This window comes from Macaca thibetana, chromosome 6 (genome assembly GCF_024542745.1).
Source record: "Macaca thibetana thibetana isolate TM-01 chromosome 6, ASM2454274v1, whole genome shotgun sequence".
Lineage (NCBI taxonomy): Eukaryota > Metazoa > Chordata > Mammalia > Primates > Cercopithecidae > Macaca > Macaca thibetana.
In genome coordinates this window covers 102,018,067-102,044,576 of record NC_065583.1, presented here as the reverse complement: position 1 = coordinate 102,044,576, position 26,510 = coordinate 102,018,067, and the positions used below count along the sequence as shown (strand labels likewise).

At 38.1% G+C, this 26,510-nt stretch overlaps 1 protein-coding gene and 1 non-coding gene across 5 annotated transcripts in view; one reads left to right on the top strand and one right to left on the bottom strand.

Moving 5' to 3' along the window:
- HOMER1 (homer scaffold protein 1) overlaps positions 1–26,510 on the bottom strand; it is a 138,768-nt gene that overhangs the window by 94,147 nt on the left and 18,111 nt on the right. The window contains exon 1 of one of the 4 annotated variants that reach the window (XM_050795700.1): positions 11,161–11,314. The exons of the other annotated variants lie outside the window; for them this stretch is intronic. The gene's annotated coding sequence lies outside the window, so the exon portion shown is untranslated. Of the gene's footprint in view, positions 1–11,160; positions 11,315–26,510 lie in introns of those variants that run through there. 4 annotated transcript variants of the gene reach the window in all.
- On the top strand, positions 18,369–18,470 carry LOC126957673 (U6 spliceosomal RNA). The gene has a single exon (XR_007726861.1). It is a non-coding gene; the product is annotated as a U6 spliceosomal RNA (small nuclear RNA).

Genomic DNA, 26,510 nt, shown 5'->3' with positions numbered 1-26,510 from the left:
AATGGAATTAAACCACTGGACATCAAATAACTAAAATTAAAACCATGAGTTATCTTTTTTTTACCTGTCAAAATAGAAAACATTTTTAATGACTAAATTCAATGTTAGTGAGAGCTTAAGGAAACCTGACACTTTCCAAAGCAGCTGGTGGGAGTATAAATTAGTAAAGTCTTTCTGAAAAACACCTTGGCAATGCACATCAAAAGCCACTATATAGCCATGAGAAAACAAAGTTGTAGCATATCCAGTGACATAAAATGTGCAATATAATAAAGAAAATAGTTTACAAATAAGTGGATACTGTACAAAAACATGTCTATAAAGCCTAAGAAAAAAATACACGGAGGATACACTTACTTTAGCCCTTGCTCTGCCTCTCCTCCTCTCAACACAGACACCAGAGTGATCCTTCTAAAAACTCAACCTAGCATTGAAATACTCTAGGAAAAAAAAGGTGGGGTGGGGAGGCAGAATAAAGTAAGCATGAGAAAATGCAGCTGGCTATTAAAGTGGGTCGGATGATGAGTCCTTTTCTGTATGTCTGGAACGTTCAATAATATATAATTTTAAAATAATAAAACATAAGTCAGGTAGATCATTCCTCACAACTCTCCAATGGCTTCCCATCTCACTCACAGTAAAATACAAAGTCCTTAAAATGGCCTAAAGGAGGCCGGGAGCAGTGGCTCATGCGTATGCTATCCCAGCACTCTGGGAGGCTGAGGCAGGCGGATCACCTGAGGTCAGGAGTTCAAGACCAGCCTGACCAACATGGTGAAACCCCATCTCTACTAAAAATGCAAAAAATTAGCCGGGTATGGTGGCACATGCCTGTAATCCCAGCTACTCAGGAAGCTGAGGCAGGAGAATTGCTTGAACCTGGGAGGCAGAGTTTGCAGTGAGATCACACCATTTGCACGCCAGACTGGGGAACAAGAGCAAAACTCCATCTCAAAAAAAAAAAAAAAAAAAAATGGCCTAAAGGCCTTGTGCCAGTGTTTCTCAACCCTGGCTGCACATTAGAAATCAGCTTCCACACCCCGAATCAGTGGCCTGGGTGGGGAGCTCAGCATCAGTTGTTTTTAAGAGCCTCTAAGGTGATTCGCATGTGTAGCCAGGAGGGAGAGCAACTAGAGGCCACAACCCCCTCCTCCCTGTCTACTGTCATTTGTCCTTTGCCCTCTTTTGTTCCAGTCACAGTGGCCTTCCTGATGTTCGTCAAACATGCCCGGCACTGCCCCTGTCAAGGCCTTTGCCTGAAGTGCTCTTTTCCCTCAGGTCTGCCCAGTATGTTTCTTCCTCTCCTCCAGGTCTTGGCTCTAATGTTACCTTCTCAGTAGAGCCGTTCTTGGTCATTCTACGTAAAAATTACAGTCCCTTCCAGGACTCCCTCTTCCCTTTATTTCTTTTATTTTCCCCCATGGTACTTATCACCATCTGACACACAATATACTATCTTATATATCGTCCCTTTCCCCCAAGTAAAGTATAATCTCCTCAAAGGCAAGGATTTTGACTGTTCTAATCATTGCTGTATCCTCAGCATCTCAAATTTCTGGCACATATTAGATATTCAGAAAATAATAATAAATGAACGAATGCTTATATACCAAAATGTTTAGAGTTGTTGATGGTGGAACTACAAGTGACTTATTTTTTCTTATCTCAATTTTCTATGTGAACATATATTTTTAAGAAAAATGTTTTTTTTAAGCAAATAATTTTTTAATCCAATGTATTTGCTTGCTTTTAAATACACAGCTAGTGGAATATTGTCTTAAATAAATACATCCATAGAGCTGCAGATTTGTGCACTTTACTGAATATGACATGCTTTAAATTTTTTAACAAAGTAAATGCCAGTTGAAAATATTACAGCCCTAGTCCGGGTGTGGTGGCTCATGCTTGTATTCCCAGGAATGGGAGGCTGAGGTAAGAGAATCACTTGAGCCCAGAAGTTTAATCACTTGAGCCCAGGAGTTAAGACCAACTTGGACCACTAAGTGAGACTCTACTAAAAAAAAAAAAAAAAAAGTTGGCCAGACATGATGGTGCATGCCTATGCCCCAGCTACTCAGGAGACTGAGGCGGGAGGATCGCTTGAGCCCAAAAGTTTGAGGTTATAGTGAGCAATGTTTGTGCAACTATACTCCAGCCTGGGCAACAGAGTGAGACCCTGCCTCTAAAAAAGTGTTTTTAATAAAAAAAAAATTATAGCCCCAGTGATACTGGATTCACCTAGCAAACAGATTTGGGGATACTCTTGTCCGGAGAATGTTTCTTACAAAAGAAATCAGCCACAAATTTCCAACTGACCAAGTTTTGCCATCAACTATGTCTGTTCAGAATTCTCTCTGTAGTGCAGTTATCCCATACAAGTTATCCTACACAAGTAAGCTTTAACTACCAATATAGCTTTAATTGTGAACCAGCAAGCTTGCCCTGAGGAATCCCATAAATATGAACTTTAAAGAAGCCAATCATCTAAAGCTGGATAAAAATTCCTAACTGGTTCTCCAGCTACCACAGCATAAAAGATGATGGTTTAACTAAACAAGTACAGATAAATAATAGCTGAACCAAATGATAAATAGAAAAAGTATCAATTCTACTAAAGCAAGCTTGCCCAACTCAGGCCTGTGGACCACATGAAGCTCAAACAGCTTTGAATGTGGCCCAACACAAATTTGTAAACTTTCTTAAACATTATCAGACTTTTTTGTGATTTTTTTTTAAGCTCCTCAGTTATCGTTAGTGTTAGTGTATTTTATGTGTGGCCCAAGACAATTCTTCCTCTTCCAATATGGCCCAGTGAAGTCAAAAGACTGGACACCCTTATACTAAAGATTTGCATTTGGCAGACATTCCACAATATTCAAATGGATTATATTAATATTAGAACTCCAATTTCAGTTGCCTCATCCAACCATTTAAGAACCAGTTATTTTCAGTTCTTTTAAAATTCATGCCCTGGAGTCTGGACAAAGTGGTAATACCTAACTCTTAAATATTTCTTAATCAAAAACAGCCTCTCATTATATGAAAGAGTTCTAGAATCTCAATCGAGTGCTCTTTTGAGACATTTGAAAAGAAGTAGTCTTATTTCTTAAGAAAAGAGACAGAAGTGGTAATAATAATTACAAAGGTACTACAAACAGCAGCATGAGCACAACATATCACCCTGCAACAATTTAACATCATGACAACAATTTTAAAAACTTTATTCCAATACTAGGTATGGCTAGACTACAGTGAAAAATGAAAAGTTTATGTAAATTTCTAAGTTACACCGTAACATTTAAAAAATTTGACACCATCCTATCACCAGTATATCCTAAATGTATTTACTCTTTTCTGTTTTGTAGGTACTTTGGCAGAAATAGCAAAAGTATTTGTTTTTGGAGCCTGTTAACTATTCTAAATTTTCTTTTTTAAAAAAGAAAAAAATAGGCTGTCAGTCTGTCTCCCAGGCTGAAGTGCAGTAGCATGCTCATAGCTTACAGCTCACTGCAGCCCCAAACTCCTAGGCTAAGTGATCTTCTCCAGTCAGCCTCCCAAGTAGCTGGGACTAAAGATGTGTACCATCATGCCCAACCAATTTTTTTTTTTTTTTAATAGAGACGGGATCTCACTTTGTTGCCCAGGCTGATCTAGAACTCCTGGCTTCAAGGGATCATCCTGCCTTGGCCTCCCGAAGAGCTGAGATTAATTGGCTTCAGCTGAGATTATAGGCATGAGCCACTGCTCCTGGTCTTTCTAAACTTTCTAAGACTAAATTCTTTCTCCCTGTATTGTTTTCTACTCTGATGATGATATCATCTCAGGTTCCCACTACATCTATTCATCTTTTTCTTTTCAACAATGTGTTTTCAACTATCCTGTTTTACCTTGTTCCTGATTTTACAAAATATTAAAAATTCTCTGCAGAAACTGAATGGTTACAGATCTAACATAATGAAAACTGAATAGCTTAAACATCATTGATGGAGTCAAAAAAGTAATAGTGACAGGAAAAAAAGCTGATGACAATTTCTAACCGTCCGCAGTTGGAATTATGTGATGTCTCAGCAATTTTCCTTTTATAAATTGAGCACACAAATTAAAATTACTCAACAACAACTTCCATCATTTGTCCCAAAGGAGGGAAGCCACAGGCTGCATAATTCAAACTCAGAAATTTAAATATGCTACTCCTAAATCTGAAGACAAAGGCCTAAACCTATAAAATGGGTATGTGGTACATTCTTTGGCTATAATTAACATTTTAAAGAGCTTAACACATGGTCAGACACTGTTCTAAGCACTGTGCCTGTGTTACTGAACTCTCAGCCTTTATGAAGTTGTTATTACTATCCCTCTTTTGAAGATGAGGAACCTGAAGCATACAGACAGTATGTAACTGCTCAAGATGACACATTATAGAGCTGGCATACTGTCTGGCTCTAGAGCCCGTATCTTTATCTTATACTGAGTCACTGAATGAGAGAATAATTATTTTATCATGTAAACCTGACAGTTCATCGCTGTCACCAAACTCATGCCTGACCCATGCGAGGTGTTCAATAAATGCTGAAAAAATTAAATTCTTAGATTTTTTTTTTTTTTTTTTGCCTGAAAGAAACAAATTCAGGTGAGAACAGCAGCAGGGGAAAAGCAGAAGGTATTCTTGAACCTCATACTTTATCAAAATATTCTGTCATCCTTCTCAGAATACCACATGTGATAAAATCTAGCCAATGTCCAAAGCAAATATGAGATGCTTTGGAATGAATAACCAACTTCTAGTCTCAAAGCCTCAACAGGCTAACACTATTATTATTTTTTGTAATCTGTTATAGAAGTGGGATCATTCTATCAAAATACAGATTATTTTCCCGTGCAGAAAGAAGACTTAAGAACTAGGATAATTGTAATGACTGAAAATAAGTTTTCAGAGCCTTCCAAACCACACAATAATTCCAATCAAGTACTACAGCACAAACTGTCTTCAAAATACAGATAAAAGGTAAGTGTTATCAGTGCACATATATATACCTCATGAAAACACTCAGGTACCCTAAAAAGTGCTTAACAGTAATCATAATTATGTTGCTTGTACTATCCCACTCTGTCAATAAAATTCAGTAAAGAGACAAGTATGAAGATATATCAATAACTTGTCACTTACTCTGGATGCTAGTACCAGGATCTTCACAGTTCTCTCACCGTTGTTACTGAAATATTATACCTGACAATAGTAATAGCACAAAGCCCCCAAATACTATATAAATAGGAATCCAGTCATCAACATTGCTCAGGAATCTACCATCTGCATTGATGGCATTGCTCACCTCTTCCACATCTCTTCCAATTGAAATTATGAAAACAGAAGGGTTCTAAGAAAACAGTTCTGAGTGGAAAAAACATGAACTCAAGCCATGTTTATTTTTTCCCTCACACCACAACAATTAACACAAACAGAAGACTTCTGTGACTAAATGTGGGGGATTTCTCCCCACCAACCACCTGAAGCAATCACTTTTGCAGTGGACACCATCTGGGTGTCCTCTAATTTAATTTCGATACTATCTATCTGGAGGTAGTATAGTGTCAGACCGCACAGGCTGAGAGCTCAGTCCCCCAAAACTGCCTTCTCTTTAGACACCCATTGCCAGTCTGGGTCTCCAGAAATTCTGACCAACTGGCTTTGAGTTGGGGTTCTACAACCCTCTCTTTGAGTTCAAATAATTTGCTGGAATAGCTCATAGAACTCAGGAAAACACTTCAGTTTACCAGTTTATTATAAAGGATATAAAAGAATACAGATGAAGAAATGTGTAAGGCAAAGTATGGGGGAAAGGGTGTGAAGCTTCCAGGCTCTCTCCAGGCATGCCACCCTCCAGGAACCTTCACACACATTTAGCTATCCAGAAGCTCCCCAAACCCTGTTCTCTTAGCCCTTTTATGGAGACTTCACTGGATAGCCATGAATGAAGCATCGACAACCACGCCAAAATGTGATTGGACAAAAAGGGTATAATTTAATACTAATAAACTGAAAAAACCCAGTGAGGCCTATCTCTTCAGATTTTTCTGGCCTTTCTGTGCACACTCCTTCTCTAGAGTATGGGGCAGGACCCTCTCTGAAATGAGGATCTTCCTGATTCACAATCAGATCAGAGTCCTGCCTTGGGTAAGTAAAAGTAGGACAAAAAACAGGTCGGAGAGAAATTCTGTTTCCTGAGACCTGCTTCTGAGGCTAAAGCACCTCAACATTATAACATTATAGAGTCTGTAACAAAGGCTATGAAAGTTATGAGCCAGGAACTGTGGACAAAAAACAATATATATCATAGCATCACAGCAGTCTAGCCTCACCTGTAATTTTTCGTATTTCTAGGACTTCTTCCAAGCTGACGTTAAGAATTAGTTATAATCCAGAAACTATTTATTGGACAACTTACTTTTACTGGGTAAAAGTAATCATACCTTTTAAATTTAAGTGTCTTTAAGCTCATTGTTCAGATTTACCATTTACTTCCTATAAGAGGAAGAGATTTTTTTCTTTCCATGGTAATTTGGCCCGCATGGGCTGAGCTTTTCTCATTCACAAGTTCTATCTCCGCCACTATCCCTTCTGTTGGCTGCATATGCGGCCACTGGATATGGATTTTTTTAGATCACAAACTTCAAAGGCAGCAGCATTCTGCTAAAAAGCAATCTGTTCAAATTGAACAGGGAGGTTCTCAGATTATCCAACATTTAAAGAGTAATCAATACACTAATCAATTGTCATTTTTAAATGTTCATGTTTGGACAAGAGTCTAGGGAAATTTCTGAAATGTCTAACAGTTTTTGAGAGCCAATACCTGAAATCTGAGAGAAGACAATGACATGAATGCTTCAGTACAACCACCTTTAAATTGCAATAAAAACTAAGAGGAGATAGAAAACAGGTCCATGATAAATTCTAAATCTAAGTTTAGCCAGGAATTGTAAGCATGCTTCACAAGTTTTTTTGTTTTTTTTTTTTAATCAGTCTTTATCCTGGTTTTATTTTCTCCTTCATTGGTAAGAAATGTCAGTAGATAGAAGATGATGAAGGCACACCTAAAGATATGCCACAGACTGAATAACAAAATTCTAAAAATGACTGCATTGGTACAATAAGTTATTATTTTCAGTTTTGCATGGACTATTAATTGTATTCATAATTAATCTTGGGAAGCAGAAATGGCATTTTAACAAGACCATTTTTATACTTACAATGAGGCATTTAAAGAGTCAGGATTAGAAACTACATCTTCCGTTTCCAAAATCAGAGTTCTTTCTATTACCGTTCTGTACTGATTTCCATATGCCTTTGCTGTAGAACTCCAACAAATCTTACATGCATTGAAACACTTATTCTACTCTCATTTCAGAAACTCTTTATAAGAAATAATACCTTTACACATGGTGTTCAGATTATAGAAGGATAAAGGGGTCTGTAACATGCCAAAACTTAAATTGGCCAATGAAAATTTTGCTGGATGGTTCAAAAGAAAGCTTTAGAATTTAGTTAGAGATATAAAATACTAGGCTGGGCACAGTGGTTCATGCCTGTAATCCTAGCACTTTGGGAGGTCGAGGCAGGCAGATTGCCTGAGCTCAGGAGTTCGAGACCAGCCTGGGCAACATGGTGAAACCTCGTCTCTACTTAAATACAAAATAAATAAATAAATAAATAAATAAAATACTAAAGTGTTTGTCAAACAATCTGGATCATTTTTAACTCACACTCTGTGCAATGATCTTAAGTTGCCTTCAGATGTCATTAAAAATAATTCCAATCTGTCAAAAATCAACCATAGGCCAGGCACAATGGCTCATGCCTGTAATCCTAGCACTTTGGGAGGCTAAGGCAGGCAGATCACCTGAGGTCAGGAGTTCAAGACCAGCCTGACCAACATGGTGAAATTCTGTATCTACTAAAAATACAAAAACTAGCTGGGTATGATGGTGGGTGCCTGTAATCCTACTTACTTAGGAGGCTGAGGCCAGAGAATCACTTGAACCCAGGAGGCAGAGGTTGCAGTGAGCTGAGATTGTGCCACTGCACTCCAGCCTGGGTGACAGAGCGAGACTCTGACAAAAAAAAAAAAAAAAAAAAAAAAAAAAAAGCTGGATTCTGTAAAAATAAATTTTAATATGGCCTATTCTAGAAAGTACTTATTATTTCTTTGAAAATGATGCAATAAGGTAGGTTTTTTCTTCTGAATCATCACAATTAAATATTTGTGACACAGGCACAGGAGGAAAAACATACTTCACTGGGTGAAACTGGAAACAGAAGAGGGAAGATCAACAGAAGACTTAAATAAACTGACAGACTTTTAAATGTAGGACTGCATAAAAAACACTCTAACATTTGAAAAATTGAATTTATGGATAGCCCCTTCAAATGAGTGTAGAAGGCTGAATAATGGCCCCCAAAGAAACCTAGACCTAGAAGCTGTGAATGTTGCCTTATTTGGCAAAAGGGATTTTGCAGATGTGATTAAGTTAAGGATCTTGAGATGGGTGATTACCCTGAATTAGCCACGTGGGCCCTAAATGTAATCATAACTATCTTCACAAGAGGGATGCAGAGGGACACTTGGCTACAGAAGGTGATATGATGAAGGAAGATATAGATTTGAAGATTCCTTGTGCTGGCTTTGAAGATGAAGGGAGACGCCATGAACCAGGAATGCAGTTCTAGAAGCTAACAAAGTCAAGGGAACCATTGTCCCCTACAGCCTCCTGAAGGAGTGTGGGCTTCTGACACTTTGATTTCAGCCCAGTTAAACTGCTTTCATACTTCTGACCTCTAGAACCATATGAGAATGAATGTGTGTTGTTTTAAGCCACCAAGTTTGTGTAATTTCTTATAGTAGATATAGAAAACTAATACAATAATAATGATACAAACCATCATCCAGTTAAAATCTATCAGCTCTCTGCCACCTAGAATTATTCTAAATTCTATTGTATGTGTTTTTTATTAAGAATGTTTAATAGTCACAGAATGACTGAAAACCGGCATAAAATCTTAATAAGAGGAACTTTATATTTATTAAAGCAATTTTAGGCGGTATGTTTGCCAACTGGGTATCTTCGACTACAGTGTAATCTGATGAAAATTAAAGCTCAAGAATAACAAATTACTGTCATGGGACAAGTTATAGCGATTGCTCAAAAGTAACAAGCGTAGTTGAGTAGTAAGTCTATTATTCTCATTTCACTAAATAGCAAACCAACATGTCATTTAGAAATAGCACTGTTTCAGAAGTAAAAAGAATTAAAAAATAATGAAATTCAATGAGAGAATCAGAAACAAAGAAAAATTAAAGAAGAATAAAACAACAACAGAAGCAGCAGCAGTACTGTTACAAAAATAAAACACCTCAAAAGTAGGGGAAAAGGTGGAGAAAAACATTTTGTTGAATTCCTATTACACGTAAACACCTTATATATATAGTCTCATTTACATTTCAAACAACTCTAAGATATAAAAGTAGATTTAAAAAGTAATAACAAGACTTGGAGGAGGGGGCAGTTTAAATAACTAGTCAACGGTCACAGCTAGCATTGCTATTTCTGGGATTAAAATCCAAGACTAATTCCAAAGCCCATAACTTTTCACTACTGCCAAAGAAAAGTATGGTATCTGGTAATAGGAACTAAACTTAAATTTCTTCTTTACTTCTGAATAACTCAATGACCAACTCAAAATCTCATAAATTATAAATCTGTTACTGTCATGCTGGCAAAATACATTCTATTTTCTCACTCCAAGACAGCCATATGCCCATGTAAGTTATTATACCTCTACGCAAATGTTAGAAAATATTTTATTTCTTTGATTAGGCCAGGCCCTTCTAAAAACTGAGAATTTTAACTTTGCTCATGCAAACAAACTTTTCATAACTGAAAACCCTCAAGTATGAAACATGGTCTCATTACCTTATTCATTCCTTCAACATTTATTTATTGACTGTCTACTCTTGTGCCTTGTGTTAGACACAATGGCAAGTAAACCAGATAGTTCCTAGCCTTGTCAAATCAATGGTCTAGTGGGGAGAGGAGGCAGACTACTAAATAATCAACTTGCAATGTGTGATGTGTCATGAAAGAATGATGCAAAGAAACAGGAGTACAAAAAGATACTTTTCAACCATCACAATGCTTTATTTGCCCCACATAAAGCAATAGTCTATATAAGTGATTACTAATCATTTATGATACAGATCTATCTAAAACACATTTACAATTCATACTTTCCATCTTAATTGCTTTTTCTTTCATCACTTAGGTATGGGATGATTACTGGGCAGCACTTTCAGAGTCTCCAAATAAACACTCTCATAGCACCAGTTATCTCTCCTCATGACACGTGTCACAATTACAACTTTATTTTTATCTGTGATATTTTAAGAGTCTACCCCCAGACATTTATGGGAGTACCAGATCTATCCTTCCACCTTAAATAACTAAAACACTAGACAAAATATACAAAACAAGTTTTCAGACACTGCACAATAAATAGCATGGCACCGTGATCTCTGAGAGGCAGGAAACAACCTTGCTCTACAAATATTCTCGCTTACTCACTGGAGAGACCTCCAGGCCACAGCATAGGGAAGGGAACCATAACAGAGCCCTGAGTTTAAGACAAAGTTGAAAATTTGGAGAGGTAAGGCAGCTAGAATTTGCAGGACAGAGTATTAGAGAGGAGGGAGCGCCGGGCGCGGTGGCTCAAGCCTGTAATCCCAGCACTTTGGGAGGCCGAGACGGGCGGATCACGAGGTCAGGAGATCGAGACCATCCTGGCTAACACAATGAAACCCCGTCTCTACTAAACATACAAAAAAATTAGCCGGGCGAGGTGGCGGGCGCCTGTAGTCCCAGCTACTCGGGAGGCTGAGGCAGGAGAATGGCGTAAACCCGGGAGGCGGAGCTTGCAGTGAGCCGAGATGGCGCCACTGCACTCCAGCCTGGGCGACAGAGCGAGACTCCGTCTCAAAAAAAAAAAAAAAAAAAAAAAAAAAAAAAAAAAGAGAGGAGGGAGCTGAACAGAGGTGAGCTGCACAGAAAAAGCACTCGAAATCTATAGAGGATTCCTCTCATGTTTTCAGCTAAGTAGTGATCAGTACATACCTTTCACAAGACAGTCTAAGTCCAGAGAAGAGCCACTAGGAAGAGCAAGTAGAACAATCCCCAGGAATCACATAAAACAAGGAACAGTTCATGTTCATTCAGCCAGAAGGGAGAGGACATGGGACACTGGGTAAAGTTTCCATAAAGGCATCTCCTCAGTAGTGAGCTAAAATTAGCTGTACAGTAAAAGGCTGCTCTGGTCCCACACAACACAGCTTAAAAGTAAGCTTTGAAAAGATCATACTGTTTCCAATCAACTTCACTGAGTCTCAGACCAAAGCTCAAGAATATTTAAAAGAATACAAGTCTGGGCATGGTGGCTCATACCTGTAATCCCAGCATTTTGGGAGGCCAACGCGGGCAGATCACTTGAGCCCAGGAATTCAAGAAAAGCCTGGGCAAAATGGTGAAACCCCACTTCTACTAAAAATACAAAAAATTAGCTGGGCATGGTGGTGTGTACATGTAGTCCCAGCTACTTGGGAGGCTGAGGTAGGAGGACCACGTAAGTCCAGAAAGTTGAGGCTGCAGTGAGCCATGGCTGCACCACTGCACTCCAGCCTGGGCAACAAGAGTGAGACCCTGTCTCAAAAAAATAAAAAAGAATCGAATACAAAAATAGCACCAAATAAGATATAATCCTAAATATCTAACATTCAGTGGATAAGTAAAACACAACCCATAATGAGTAGGAAATTCAACAACAGAAACACACCTAGAAATGACACAGATGATAGAACAGGTAGACAAGAACATTAAGATAGTTATTAAAACTACAGTCTACATGTTCAATAAGGTAGACAAAGACATAAGCAGTTACACTTGAATGTATTAAAAAGCCCCAAATCAATTTTCTAGAGATGAAAATATGTCTGGATGAAATAAAAAGCAGATAAGGCATTACAGAAAAACAAAACAAAAGGAAACTAATTAATTTGATGAGACAGAAATCAAAACTATCCAAAATGAAGCACAAAAAAAAAACACTGAAAAAAATATATAGTACCAATGTGATTGATTACTGTGGGATAACTTCAAGCAGCCTAACATGCATACAACTGAAGTCCTCAAAAGTGGGAAGGATTATAAATAATTGGGCCAGGTGCGGTAGCTCATACCCGTAATCCCAGAACTTTTGGAGGCTGAGGTGGGAGAATCTTGAGGCCAGGAGTTCAAGACCATCTGGGCAACATGGCAAGACCCTGTCTCTAAAAAATATTACAAAAACAAAAAGTAGCTGGGAATGGTAGCTCACACCTGTAGTCCTGGCTACTCAAGAGGCTGAGGTGGAAGAAATGCTTGAGCCCGGGAGGTTGAGGCTGCAGTGAGCCGTGATCATGCCACTGCACTCCAGCCTGGACAACAGGTCAAGACCTGTTTCCAAAATAAATTATTTTAAGAATTTTGCTTGAAAAAATGTCCAAATCTGATACTACTATAAAGCCATGGACCCGAGAAGCTCAACAAACCACAAGCACAAAAAAAATTAAGAAAACTATGCCAAGGGCAAAGGGACATCATAATTAAACACTTAAAAGCCAATGATGAAACCTTAAGCAGTCTTGGGGTATGAAGCACATTACATACAAATGAAGATAAAAATGGCAGTTGACTTCTCATTGGAAACAATGTAAACCAGAAGACAGAATATGTATAAAGTATAGAAAGAAAAAAAACTTGTCAACCTAACAATTTTCTACCCAGCAAAAAACATCTTTCATCTTTCAGAATTTACCCAAGTCAATTTAGGGTAATGAAAATGTCTTAGAACTACATAGAGGTGATGGTTACATAACACTGTGAATGCACTAAATGCCACTGAATTGCACTTTTAAATGGTTAATGGTTTATGTTATGTGAATTTTACCTTAAAAAAAAAAAAAAAAAAGCTCGTAAAAACAGGAGAGTGGAACAAAGATTTTCTCAGACATACAAAAGCTGAAATAATTCATTATTAGTGGACCTGACTATGAGAAAATGTTAAAGAAAAGTTTTAGGAAGAATAAAATGATTCCATATAGATATCTGGATCTACTCAAAGGAATGAAGAGCACCAAAAGTGGTAAAAAAAAAAAAAAAAAAAAAAAGCGGCTGGGCACGGTGGCTCACGCCTGTAATCCCAGCACACTCTGGGAGGCCGAGATGGGTGGATCACCTGAGGTCAGGAGTTCAAGACCCGACTGGCCAACATGGTAAAACCTCATCTCTACTAAAAATACAAAATTAGCCGGGTGTGGTGGTGGGTGCATGTAATCCCAGTTACTCAGGAGGCTGAGGCAGGAGAGTCGCTTGAACCTGGGACGCAGAGGTTGCAATGAGCCAAGATCATGCCACTGCACTCCAGCCTGGGCAACAGAGCAAGACTCTGTCTCAAAAAAAAAAAAAAAAAAGTGGGATTTATAACATTAGAATTAAATATATAACAATAACAAAGGCAGGGGGAAAAAACTATATTATTGTAAGGTTCTTATTATATATGAAGTAGTAAAATGAATCACTTAAAGGTAGACTGTGATAAGTTAAAGATGTATACTATAAACCCTAAAGAATCATTTAAAAAGAAGAGGTATAGTTAGTAAGCTAACAAAAGAGATGAAATAAATCATAAAAAATACTCAATCTAAAGTAACGCAAGAGAAAAGAAGGAGAGGAATAAAGAACAGACGGAACAAACAGAACATATATAAGATGGTAAACTTAAACCCAATCATATCAATAATCATATTAAATGTACATGATCTAAACACCCACAATTAAAAGGCAGAGATTAGCTAGGTACCATGGCATTTGCCTATAGTCCCAGCTACCTGGGAGGTTGAGGTGAGCTCAGGAATTTGAAGTCCAGCCTAGGCAACACTGCAAGACCCTGTCTCTTAGAAAATAAAATTAAATTTAAAAAATAAAAAATAAAAGGCAGAAATTGTCAGATTGTATATAAAGCAACAACCAACTATATGACGCTTATAAGAAAACCATTTTGAAGATCACCTTAAAAACCATTTTAAATATAAAGACACCTATAAGTTAAAAGAGGATGGAAAAAGATATACCTCGCAAACATTAATCATAAGGTCTGCCCCATCCCCAGAATGAAATCTCCACGAAGGCAGGGGCATGTGCATTTTGTTCACCTTTTGTCTCCAACAACCAGCAAGACTGCATACCATATCTGTTAAGTGACTGAAATTCTTTTAAAATGTATGGGACCTTCTACCCCACATTACTATGATTCCCAGGCTACAATGTCATCATTGCTCAAGGTTATGAAAAACTATTTCCTGTCTGAGGCCATCAACAGCTGTTCTCCTTGCTATTATCTATACCTCACTTCCGAAAGTCTATTCTCTTTTCCCTGCCCAGTCTCCTGGGGGCTGAGAAACCTGATAACCAATCTTGTTAGAAGTGTGCCAAAAGTAAAAAAAAAAAACAAAAACAAACAAAAAACACTATTACTGAGTGAAGGTGTGTTTTGCTTTCCCTGAGTAAAATAAATATATTTGGCTATTCCCTGAGAGTACTAAATATTTCTTAGTTATCATGCTTTCTTCTCAACAAAAATATTTTAAGGACCAGCTAGAAGCTTCTTGCCATGAACAGGGTGATAGAGGAATAGAAAACAGATATGCAGGTTTGGGTTTTTAAAGTATGGGGAGGGTAAGTAAAAATTCAGCTATTCCAACTGAGTTCTCCTCCCACCCCAACATTTTTATGTTTTTCTTCATCGCATCCTCACCCTAAGCTAAGGAGTAAGGCATGAAATTTAACGAGTTAAAGAACTGACTCCTGGTGTTTCTGTGTATTTGTTCCATTTTTTTCCACAAAGTTTGGAACACGCTTTCCTTAGTGCAAATGTGATTCATGATGTTTAGATTTGTAAGTAGCAACACATTTTAACATTTCAACAGGTCCAATGCTAGGTACTTAGTACATAACAGGTCTTAACACCCATGGACTTTAAAAAATTACATACTGTGGTAAGTGTTACCAAGGAAAATGAAGAGCTATGATGAGAAAGAGAGCAAACAAAGGCCATGGAAAAAAGAGGGACCTAATTGAAGTTGGTTAGTTTGCTAAAGAGTGGGAATCTGACAGATAATAGTGTTTCAGGTTCAGGTAACAGCATGTGTATGGCAAAGTACATTCCCCAAAGATGGCTGCAACAGTATCTCCTGTCCCTCTTTTAGAAAACCTTGTTATTTCCCTATCAAGAGGTAGAGTCTATGTGCTCTCTCCCCTTAAGCCTGAGTGGGCCTTTGTGACTGCCTGAACCAAAATAATGAGGCAAAAGTAACACTGTGTACTTCTTGAGTCTACATTGTATTAGGCCATTCAGCTTCTGCCTCCTCTTAGGATACTCACTCTGAAAACTCAGCTACCATGCTGTAAGGACAAGCAGCTTGCAGAAAGGAATCAAGAGGAATCAAGACCTCCACCCTAGTTGACTTCCTGGCCAAGAGTGAAGACTATCTTGCCAACCATATGAGTAATCCGTTGAAAAGTAAACCCCATAGCCCTCAGTTAAGCCACCCCCAGCCAATGCCATATGGAACAGAGATGAGCTACCTCTCACAAGTTCTGCCAAACTTGCAAATTTGTAAGCTAAATGATTGTTGTTTTAAGCCACTAAATGTTGGGATGGTTTGTCATGTTGCAAGAGACAATGAGAACGATGTGCAAAGATCTTGAGGCTGGCAAGAGCTTAGCAGGTCCAGAAATTGAAAAGTACCAGTGTGGCTGAACACAGACATAAAAAACAACAGCATCAACACCAGCAGCAACCACAACAGCTAACACTTGGTATTTGTTATGTTATACAGGCATTGTTGTAGGTGATTGATATTCATTATTTAATCATCACAGTGTTGATACTGATATGCGTTATTTAATCATCACAATCCTACTGGTAGATACTATTAGAACATCAATTTTTGATATGAAAAAATAGAGGGACCGAGCAGTTTAGTGACTTACCCAAGATCACACCCCAACCCCAGTCTAGTACAAGAGCCCAAGCTATTAACAATAATGCCACATTGCCTCTCAAAGGACAGAATGGCATAAAATCAGGTTTAGAAAGCCAGATAAACCCCAGGTTATGCAGATTCCTATAGACTATGGTAGGAAGTTTAGGTGTCAGTTTACAAGCAGTGGAACACTATTGAGTTGTAAGCAAGGTAGGTAGTATGTAATCCATTTTATATTTAAAAGATCATTCTGGCTGCATACAGAAAAGGGAAGGGAGGGAAAGGGAGGGGAGGGGAGGAAAGAATTTCACAATGGCTGGATGAAGCTAGTAACACTGAACTTCATGATCAATCTGAACATACAAAAAGAGAAATGGCAAGACAGACATTGTTATGTGCCTCCCTGTGTAACATAACAGACAAGAAGCATACCACACCACCCATAACATATGCTTGGGAGGAAAAAAATTAAAACCTGAATCTCAGCATGCCCAGATCTAGCAACAAGTTTACCAGAAACAGAACAGAGGAACATTTTAAAGGATACCATGAGTCTCCCAAATAAAGATTGTGAAAAATTCCACAGGACAAATTGGGTAAATAAACAGCAAGAAAAGGAGGGGAAGGAGGCTGTTATAGACTAAAAGAAATCCACAAACACACCAACCAAATATAATGTGTGGACCATGTTTGAAAGCTGATTTGAATAATCCAATAGTAAAAAAGACATTGATGAGGCAACTGGGGAACTGCGATCACTTATTAGATATCAAGGAATTATTAAGTGATTTTTCTGGTATGATAATGGTACTGAAGATGTGTTTTTTTAAAGAGTCCTTATTTCTTAGTAATACACAGTCATATATTTACAGGTAAAATTATATGATGCCTAGAATTTACTTTAAAATAATCTAGAGAGGTGCAGGCAGTACAGATAAAATATGAGCCACATGTTAATAACTGTTGAAGCCAGGTGATGAATGCATAGGGGTTAATTATATAATCCTCCTTAGGTTTTTGTATACTTAAAACTTTCTGTACACTTAATACAAAGTTTAAATTTAAAACATTTTTAGAAGTCTGTTTAAGATCCCAAAATCCAACTAAGGTGAGGCTGTAAAACTCCAGCAGGAAAGATAGGCTAATGAGTAAGTATAAAACCTCCTCCAGTGTTTTGCTGTCTGCTTTAAGAACATGCAATCTGAAAGCAGACAACTATGTAAGTCAGGATGGGATTTATGAGAGGTGATTAGGCAGTGCCTTTAGCACTCTCTAGAAGAGAAGGGGCCCTGACATAGCCAAGTGGCAGGTCACGACTGATGCAGGAGATTAATGTAGTACTAGATACCCAACCCACTATCCTTATTCCTCAAGCAAGCTTCTGATTACAATCTGGATTCACTGTGGCATTTGTTTTCCTATGTGAGAATACATTTTTAATGACTTATTAATAAACTGCCATTCTAGTTTATACATCAGCCTCTTGGAGTTTTAGTATGGTAAACCAGTTCCTAAGAGTCCCAAATCAAATATCGTAAATAAGCAACTGGTAAGCTAAAAAGCCCAGTGGGCAATCTACTGACCATACCAAAATGTTGTCAGTTTTTCACTATGGACCTTTTTCTTACTGCACATCCTTCACATAGGTAATAGAGCTATTTAATATTATTTTAAAATGCATTTATAATAAATAGAAAATAAATTTCAAATGTAACAATAATAGTTACCATTCACTGAGTAGCTATTAGTACATCAGGCTAGACCCTTTGTATACATTTTACCTAAATCTTAAAGCTAGATGGGGCACATATTCTCATTTTACAGATGAGGAAAATGATGGTAAGTGACCTATTCAAGATCACACAGCCAAGAAGAGGATGGAGCCAGAATTCAAACTTAGATCTGATGGTAAGCCAAACAGCCTCTTAAAATGTTGTAGACTAAATAGATTCCTGTGGTTTCACATTGTTACCAAACCCAAAATATAATCTCTATGAGTACATGTTTAATAATGTGAGTACCTAGTGAATGCCAGGCATTCTGTTAAGAGCTGTGAGGAATACACAAAGAAGAAACGTACACAGACTCCATTCTCAAAGACAGTTCATCTAAAAAAAATCTTGTTAATAGAAGATGATTACAATATGAGTGGAAAGTAATAAATGCCATGGGGAGGTAATATAAAGCACTATGAGGATTCAGGAGAGACAGAGATTTCAAAATACGTTGAAGAAACAAACTCATGTGCTCACTTCGGCAGCACATATACTAAAACTGGAACGATACAAAGAAGATTAGCATGGCCCCTGTGCAAGGATGACACGCAAATTCGTGAAGCATATTTTTGCAAAGACTTGGAATCAACACAAATGTCCATCAGTGACAGACTGGATTAAGAAAATGTGGCACATATACACCATGGAATACTATGCAGCCATAAAAAAAGATGAGTTTGTGTCCTTTGTAGGGACATGGATGCAGCTGGAAACCATCATTCTCAGCAAACTATCGCAAGAACAGAAAACCAAATACCGCATGTTCTAACTCATAGGTGGCAACTGAACAATGAGATCACTTGGACACAGGAAGGGGAACATCACACACCGGATCCTATTGTGGGGAGGAGGGAAGGGAGGGATAGCATTAGGAGATATACCTAATGTAAATGACGAGTTAATGGGTGCAGCACACCAACATGGCACATGTATACATATGTAACAAACCTGCACGTTGTGCACATGTACCCTAGAACTTAAAGTATAAAAAAAAATAAAAATAAATTAAAAAAAAAAGAAACAAACTCATAAAACAGCCAATTTTTAGTTTGACACTGTACCAATGGATTACTGTACTAAGTGGTGGACATTTCTTTTTATAAAGGAAAGAATACACGGCCAAGCAACAGAAGGCTAGGCTCTACCACCAGCTAGCAATGGGACTTTGGGCAAAGTCCTCAGTTGCCTCTTGTAAAAATAACACAGGCATCGCACCTGTAATCCCAGTTACTTGGGAGGCTGAGGCAGGAGAATTGCTTGAACCTGGGAGGTGGAGGTTGCAGTGAGCGGAGATTGCACCACTGTACTCCAGCCTGAGCGACAGAGCAAGACTCCATGTCAAAAATAAATAAATAAAAATAAAAATAAATAACACAGGCACCAATTTACAAGAGGCCATTCTGTACTTGAAAACAAAAATAAAACATTAAAAAAGTTTTAAAGGGCAGAATTTATTATCTCTAAGGTTATTTCCTTCATCTACATGAAAAATCTACTTTAAAATGTTAATATACTATTACAATTTTCTCTTCTGTTCAACTTAGACTACAACATTAAAAATTACTAAAAGAGAAAAACAGTCCCTCTGGTGTCAAATTAGTACATTTATTGCATAGATGCTACATTTTTTAGGTGAACTGAAATTTCACTCTGATGCTTAGAATCCTCCAGAGATTCCCAAGATCTATAAAGACTGACTCACAGAGGAGACATATGAAGTCCCCTGGCACAACTTGACTTGTAACCTCTAGCAGAAACTGGCTAGGTAAGAGGTCTAGGTTGCATGCCTGTACTCAGCCTGAGGCAGCTAAAGGTCATGGTGATGTCAATCACTGCAAATATAACTTACATGAAAATGCTATCTTACAAGGGCAGGGATTTCCTATTATGTCCACTGCTGTCATACTTCCAACATTTAGGCACACAGTAATTACTCAGTAGACATTTGTTAAATGAATTTATAGACAAGGCAATCCCTGCCCTCATGACACTTATAGTCTAAACTAATGCTACCATAAGAATTTAGAAACATATTTTTAGGTAATATGAGCTTGTTTTATTTATTTTTTTAATTAACTTTTCATATATTAAACCCCAGTCTGAAGAAACTGACAATATCTGACCTTGAAGTTTCCCATAAGTGGTAAACAGGTTTAATAAATAAGACCAAATCAGATATTTAAATACTTTTCTGTACTCTAACCAGTAAGATGACTTACCTATACAAAGGAGTTTTCATAAAAACAATATTACTAAAGCATATCTTATAAAATTTATAACAGTAGAATTAGTGATTACTCATCATAAATAACATTTAAAACTCAAATTGCTTACTGAGAATTAATATTTTGATGGCTCTATCACAGCCCCTAAAATCAGCATATTTCAAAAGAATCCATGAAGTCAGAACGTTAAATAGATAAACTTGTTGAGCACAGTGGCTCATGTCTGTAATCCCAGTACTTTGGAAAGCCAAGGTGGAGGGATCGCTTGAGGCCAGGAGTTCGATTCCAGCCTGGCCAATATAGCAAGACCCCATCTCTACCAAAAAAACCCACAAAAACAATTAAAAAAAAAATTAGCCAGGCATGCTGGCACAAGCCTGTAGAACCAGCTACTTGGAAGGCTGAGGCAGAAGAATCCCTTGAGCCCAGAAGTTGAGGCTGCAGGCTGAGTGACAGAGCAACACCCTGTCTCTAAATTAGATAAGTAAATAAATAGATAAATAGATACTTGGAAATACAATACAGGAGAAGAAAAGGAAAACAAAAACTTTTAAGTGGATTTTGTTTGGAAGGGAACAGATATATTCCATAAAATTATTTTTGGCCTTCAGTAGTACCAAAGCTTTAAAAAAAAAAAAAAAAAAAAAAAAAAAAGCAAGCTTTTCATGTTCTTTATTTAGAAGTTAAAGAATTACAGGTCAGGTGCCAGTGGCTCACATCTGTAATTCCAGCACTCTGGGAAGCTGAGGTGGGTGGATCACTTGAGTTCAGGAGTTCAAGACCAGCCTGAGCAACATGACAAAATGTACCATCTCTACAAAAAATAGCCGGGCACAGTAGGGTGTGCCTGTAGTCCCAGCTACTTGGTGGCGAGGCAAGAGGGGAAGTAGGAAGCAGAGGATCACTAAAGTCCCGGAGGTTGAAGGTACAGTAAGCCGAGACTGTGCCACTACACTCCAGCCTGGATGACAGAGCGAGACTTTGTCTTAAAAAAAAAAAAAAGAAGTTAAAAATTAAAATTCAGTTGAGTACTAGAAATGTAACTGAATACTCACCCTTCTTGCTTGGGCTCTCTTTATGTTGAAAATCAGCCTGTGTCGCATGTGCTGTCATGAGTTACTGTGATACTGGCAATATATGTTTGGGGAATAAATGAAAGGTTTTCCTTCCATCTCATTTTCTTGTTAACTAATGACTACTATCACAGCAGTTCTGGAACTGCTTAGTCAACTGGTTGTTTTCCTTATATACGAAATAAAGTAAAATGTAGCAAAAAACCAGAAACCCATAGTTAACAATAGCTATGAGTTATTGAGAAGTTACTATGTGCAACAAACACTTTTAACAAACTTATTAAGCAAACTTGTTTATTTTAATCACTTCATCTTCATAATTGTATCCCCATTTTACAGATGAGGAAACTGAGACACACAAAACTTAAGTACCTTGCCCAAGATTATGGAGCTAATAAGAGGATCACTAATTTAAATGTAGCCACTACCTGGCTCTAGAGACCTCACTTGATTGCTAAGTTCTGCCTGTGCTGTATCATGCTACACTTTACCATAGTCACAGCTTTTGTGGCCTAAATCCCTATCCCAAAGTTTAAAAAGTCCTCTAAAGGATCCAGTCCAATCAATTTAGAGCTTGATAATGAAGTTATATAACAATGCATAAAGTAAACTTCATTTCATGTTGAGGCGTCTGTCTTTTAACCACTTCTGCCATTTAACAAATATTGCTTAATTTAGTTAAATGCATTCTATCATGAAAGTCCCCATATAAAAAAAAAAAATCCACTATTGAGGCTGTAATAGAATTAGTACAGGGGTACAGTTACTTTGGGTGAAACTACTTTGACTGAAAAGTATACCCTCTCTAGAAAGACTAAAAATATTTATCAAGAATAAGGAAGATAGGATAACTTCTGAAACTGTTTCCAAAATAATAATATACTGAATTCTCAGTAAGAATCAGAACAATGTTTAAGTGCTTACACCAATCAATTAACTTCTGTGACTTTCCTAGGTATGAAAGAAGGAAAAAAAACCCCACCTTATTAAAGAATCCCTATGCACTTTGGTTCACACGAGCGCAAGTGCTTTGTATGTGGTATGTGTACTGAGCAGTAGTAGAAAATGAGAATATAAATATTAAATGCAGTCCCAGCCCTCAAAAGACTTCTAAGACTTTCCATACGACTTGGTTTCAGGATGTTTTCCACAGAAAAGACATCGAATGTTTAAAAAATTGGTGACATTTTGGAAAACTTAATAATTATTAGGTTGGTCTTCCAAGATAAGAGATGTTCTCTATAGAAGGAAAAGGGCCGCTAAGGGGAAAAAAGTGATACATATATTAAAATAACAGAATAGAACACTACAAAAATGGGATATACCCACTTCTTGCTTTATTTTCAGCAAAATGAAGAAAATGAATTTTTTTTTTTTTTTTAAAGACAGAGTCTCACTCTGTTGCCCAGGCTGGAGTGCAGTGGCACGATCTTGGCTCACTGCAACCTCCGTCTCCCAGGCTGAAGCAATTCTGGTGCCTCAGTCTCCCAAGTAGCTGGAATTACAGGCATGCGCCACCACACCAGGCTAATTTTGTATTATTAGCAGAGATGGAGTTTCGCCATGTTGGCCAGGCTGGTCTCGAACCCCTTGACCTCAGGTGATCGCCTGTCTCAGCCTCCCAAAGTGCTGGGATTACAGGCGTGAGCCACCGCACCTGGCTTGAAAATGAAAACTCTTTTAACACACTCTGCTAACCCTTCTAACTCTACTGTGCTCTTCAGGTACAATAATAACTGGATTTAGACGGCTTCAAGAACACCAGCATGTGTGGCTTCTAATCTCAGCTGGGACCTTTAAGTTACCCAGCACTGTCTCCCACTCTTCCCTCTATTCCCAAGGCTCTGACAACCTTTACATCCCCACACTTCGCAGATGGCCCTGCCTTTTATCATTCACTGGAATGAAGCTCCATGAAGGCAAGGCTCTTTGTTCACAGCTCTCGTAAACTTAGAACACTGCCTGACACATAACAGGTAATCAATGTTTGTTAAATGAATGAATGAACAGAACAAACAGAGGCCATCAGCTAAGGAATTCCCTCAGTCTCCTGCTTTAACCTACAAACTAGTCATATCGTTTCCTTCAGTCTAGGAGGACAATATTCCTCCTACTGAAGGTTAACTCCTCCACCTGTGCTCCATATTGCATTCTCACCCATCTCTTTCTCAATAATTATCCCTTTCTACTCTAATATTTTAAATACACCTTGCCATGGACTCCTTTGCCAGATCCTAAAAATAATGCTTAATCCCATTCTGTAAGCAAAACCAAAAGAATTTCCTGAACCCTAGAGCTTGCTGAAGCTACTATTTCAAAGATGCTTGGTCTTAAAGGAGAAGCAGACACATTTCTAGTGTCTGCTCCTCATCCTTCAACACCTTCAATTCATGGTAATTTGATTTCCACCCTAGACTTCTCAAATTCAAGGTAAGATTGTTAAAGGACCATAACTTACCCAATCTAATTATTTCTTGCCTCATTTGATGTTTCTGCTACATTTGATCCTGGCTACTACTCATTTCTTGAAACTCACTCCCTTTCTTGGCTCTTTTGACACTATTTTCACCTGATGGCTTTCTCAGCTGCCCCTTAAATGACTATTCCCAGAGATGCCTGATCTACTATATAAACACCCTGCATGAGCTCATCCACATTCACAGCTCCAACCAAAAATTATATATTCTGACTCCCAAAACTCTATCCCCAGCCCAGTTCTCTTTTCCTGAATACTAGACCAACAATATCCAATTATAAAGCATTCCCACGTGGTTGACCACAAATATCTCAAGGTTCCTTCAATTTGTCATCTCACCTTGCTACAAACTTGTTTCTCTACTCTTGGTTCCCTTTATCAACTAGTGGCTGACCAAGGCAATCTCTTTTACCTCATAATATCTATCTAGATCACTGTCAACTCCTATAGACATTACTACTTAAATCTCTTGAATTCAAGCCCTGTTCTACTCGGTTTTAATTCAAGCCATTATTTTTGACTAAATTGCTGCAATTAACCTACTGCAATTGAGTGTCTCAGCTGGGTGCGGTGGCTTTTAATTCAAGACCATTAGGTTTTTGACTAAATTGCTGCAATTAACCCAGGAGGCAGAGGTTGCAGTGAGCCGAGATTGCGCCGTTGCACTCCAACCTGGGCAACAAGAGTGAAACTCAGTCTCAAAAAAAAAAAGTGTCGCTGAGACACCCAAGCATTTCTTTCTTTCTTCTCTCTCTCTCTCTCTCTCTCTCTCACACACACACACACACACACACACACACACACACACACACCCCTGCCTTCTCCAAGTCCAAAAATTCCTCCATATTGCAGCCTGAGTAGTTGATCTAAAATGCAAGCATGGTAATAACTACCAACTTAAAATTGTTCTATTGCTCACCATTACTTAACAGCTTCTAAAGCTGTTTGCAGGAAGAAGTTACTATTCTCCTCTATCATTTCTATTTTTATATGTTTTATTATATACACATTAAATATGTATATTTATATATTAATACAGAGAGTACATGTAATTTTATAAATATACACATATGAAGGAAGATGTTCAAAATCTTTGATATGGGTACTGCATCAAAAATATTTGAAGATAGCCGGGCGCGGTGGCTCATGCCTGTAAACCCAGCACTTTGGGAGGCCGAGGCAGGTGGATCACGAGGTCAGCAGATCGAGATCATCCTGGCTGACATGGTGAAACCCTGTCTCTACTAAAAATACAAAAAATTAGCCGGGCGTGGTGTCGGGCGCCTGTAGTCCCAGCTACAGGCAGAAGAATGGTGTGAACCCGGGAGGCGGAGCTTGCAGTGAGCCGAGATTGCACCACTGCACTCTAGCCTGGGTGACAGAGTGGACTCTGTCTCACAAAAATAAATAAATAAATAAATAAATAATAAAATTTTTGAAGACCATTACATTAATCTAGAGGAAGAGTACAATCCTCTTAACATGACATAGTCATGATCTGGCCTCTATCCTTCTAGTCACATCTCCCTTAACTACCTTAACTTTCCAATTAGCGTAATTCACCTCTGAAGCTTTACCCATGCCACCTCTCCGCCTAAAATACCCTAACAACCACTCATACATCTTCCCCTCCCCCAACTCTTATTTGTTCATGACTGGCTATGTGAAGCTTTCTGACCTTCCAAGGTAGAGGTGGGCACTTCTTTCTCTGTGCTACCAAACACAACATACATCTCTATTACAGCACTTAAATCACAGTACTGTAATTTCTTGTTTACATGGCTATCTACTCATCTTTGTACTGCCAGTGCCTGGCATGACTCACGACATAAATTAAGTGCTTACTGTTTTTTACAAGTGCTCATGAGGCACAGTGTTAGGAGACAAACTGTAGCAATACCTTAGTTACCTGACACAGCTGAGTCAGTGCTCTCTTTTCCTTAGGTTTGGGTTAATCAATTTTAAGTTTTTAATTTTAAGATATGCTTACATCATGCATTGGATTTTCAGGTGTTGGTTACAGGGAGAGATTTTTAGAAAGCCAACACTTTATCATCCACCAAATTCCAATCAATTAACTGTCAACAGTGTCAACACATTCCGACACTGTTCTGAAAGATGCCTTATAGAAATTCAAAACCTAAGGGCTCAGTGATTCTGGTCAAACATGGCAAATTAATTATACTCATTTATCTTCCTTTTCCAAAATTCCACTAAAATGAAAGTGAAGGGGGGAAAAACAAGGTATAAACCTATAACACCAAAGACTGTAAAAAGCAGCAGCAGTTCTTAAGTAACTTTAATACAGTTTTCAAAATGTATTAAAGATGGAAAATAGAAGGAATGGTGCCTGGTTTGACAAAACCAAGGAAACTATAATAAAAGTGCCTGCAAAGAGGGAACTAAGTGAACAACCTGCTGGCTAGAATTTAGAAGCAAAGGGACTGCAGAGGAGGTGTGAAGTATGTGACTGAAATGGAGGAATTGACTGAAGGTTTAAATAACAGAGAAATGAGACTCCCACCCCTTCCCACAGTCAATCAACTACCTTTTCCAATAGCAGAAGACAGGAGTGGGGCCTAAAATAGGAGCACCAGGAGAAAGGCTGCAAACAGAACCTTGTCCCCACAAAAATCTTCCCATTCTGACTTTCAGATTACAGCAGATGATAAGCCTCGGAGGTATATAACAGAAGAATATACTTACCTTGCTCTCAGAATGTTAAGATTAGAACTCTACACTGGAAGATTCTCCTCTAAAGAAAATGAAAAGTGTCATAGAAAAACTTAAAATCTTAGACAACAGACCTCCCCAAACTTGGGAACCAACCAAAAAAT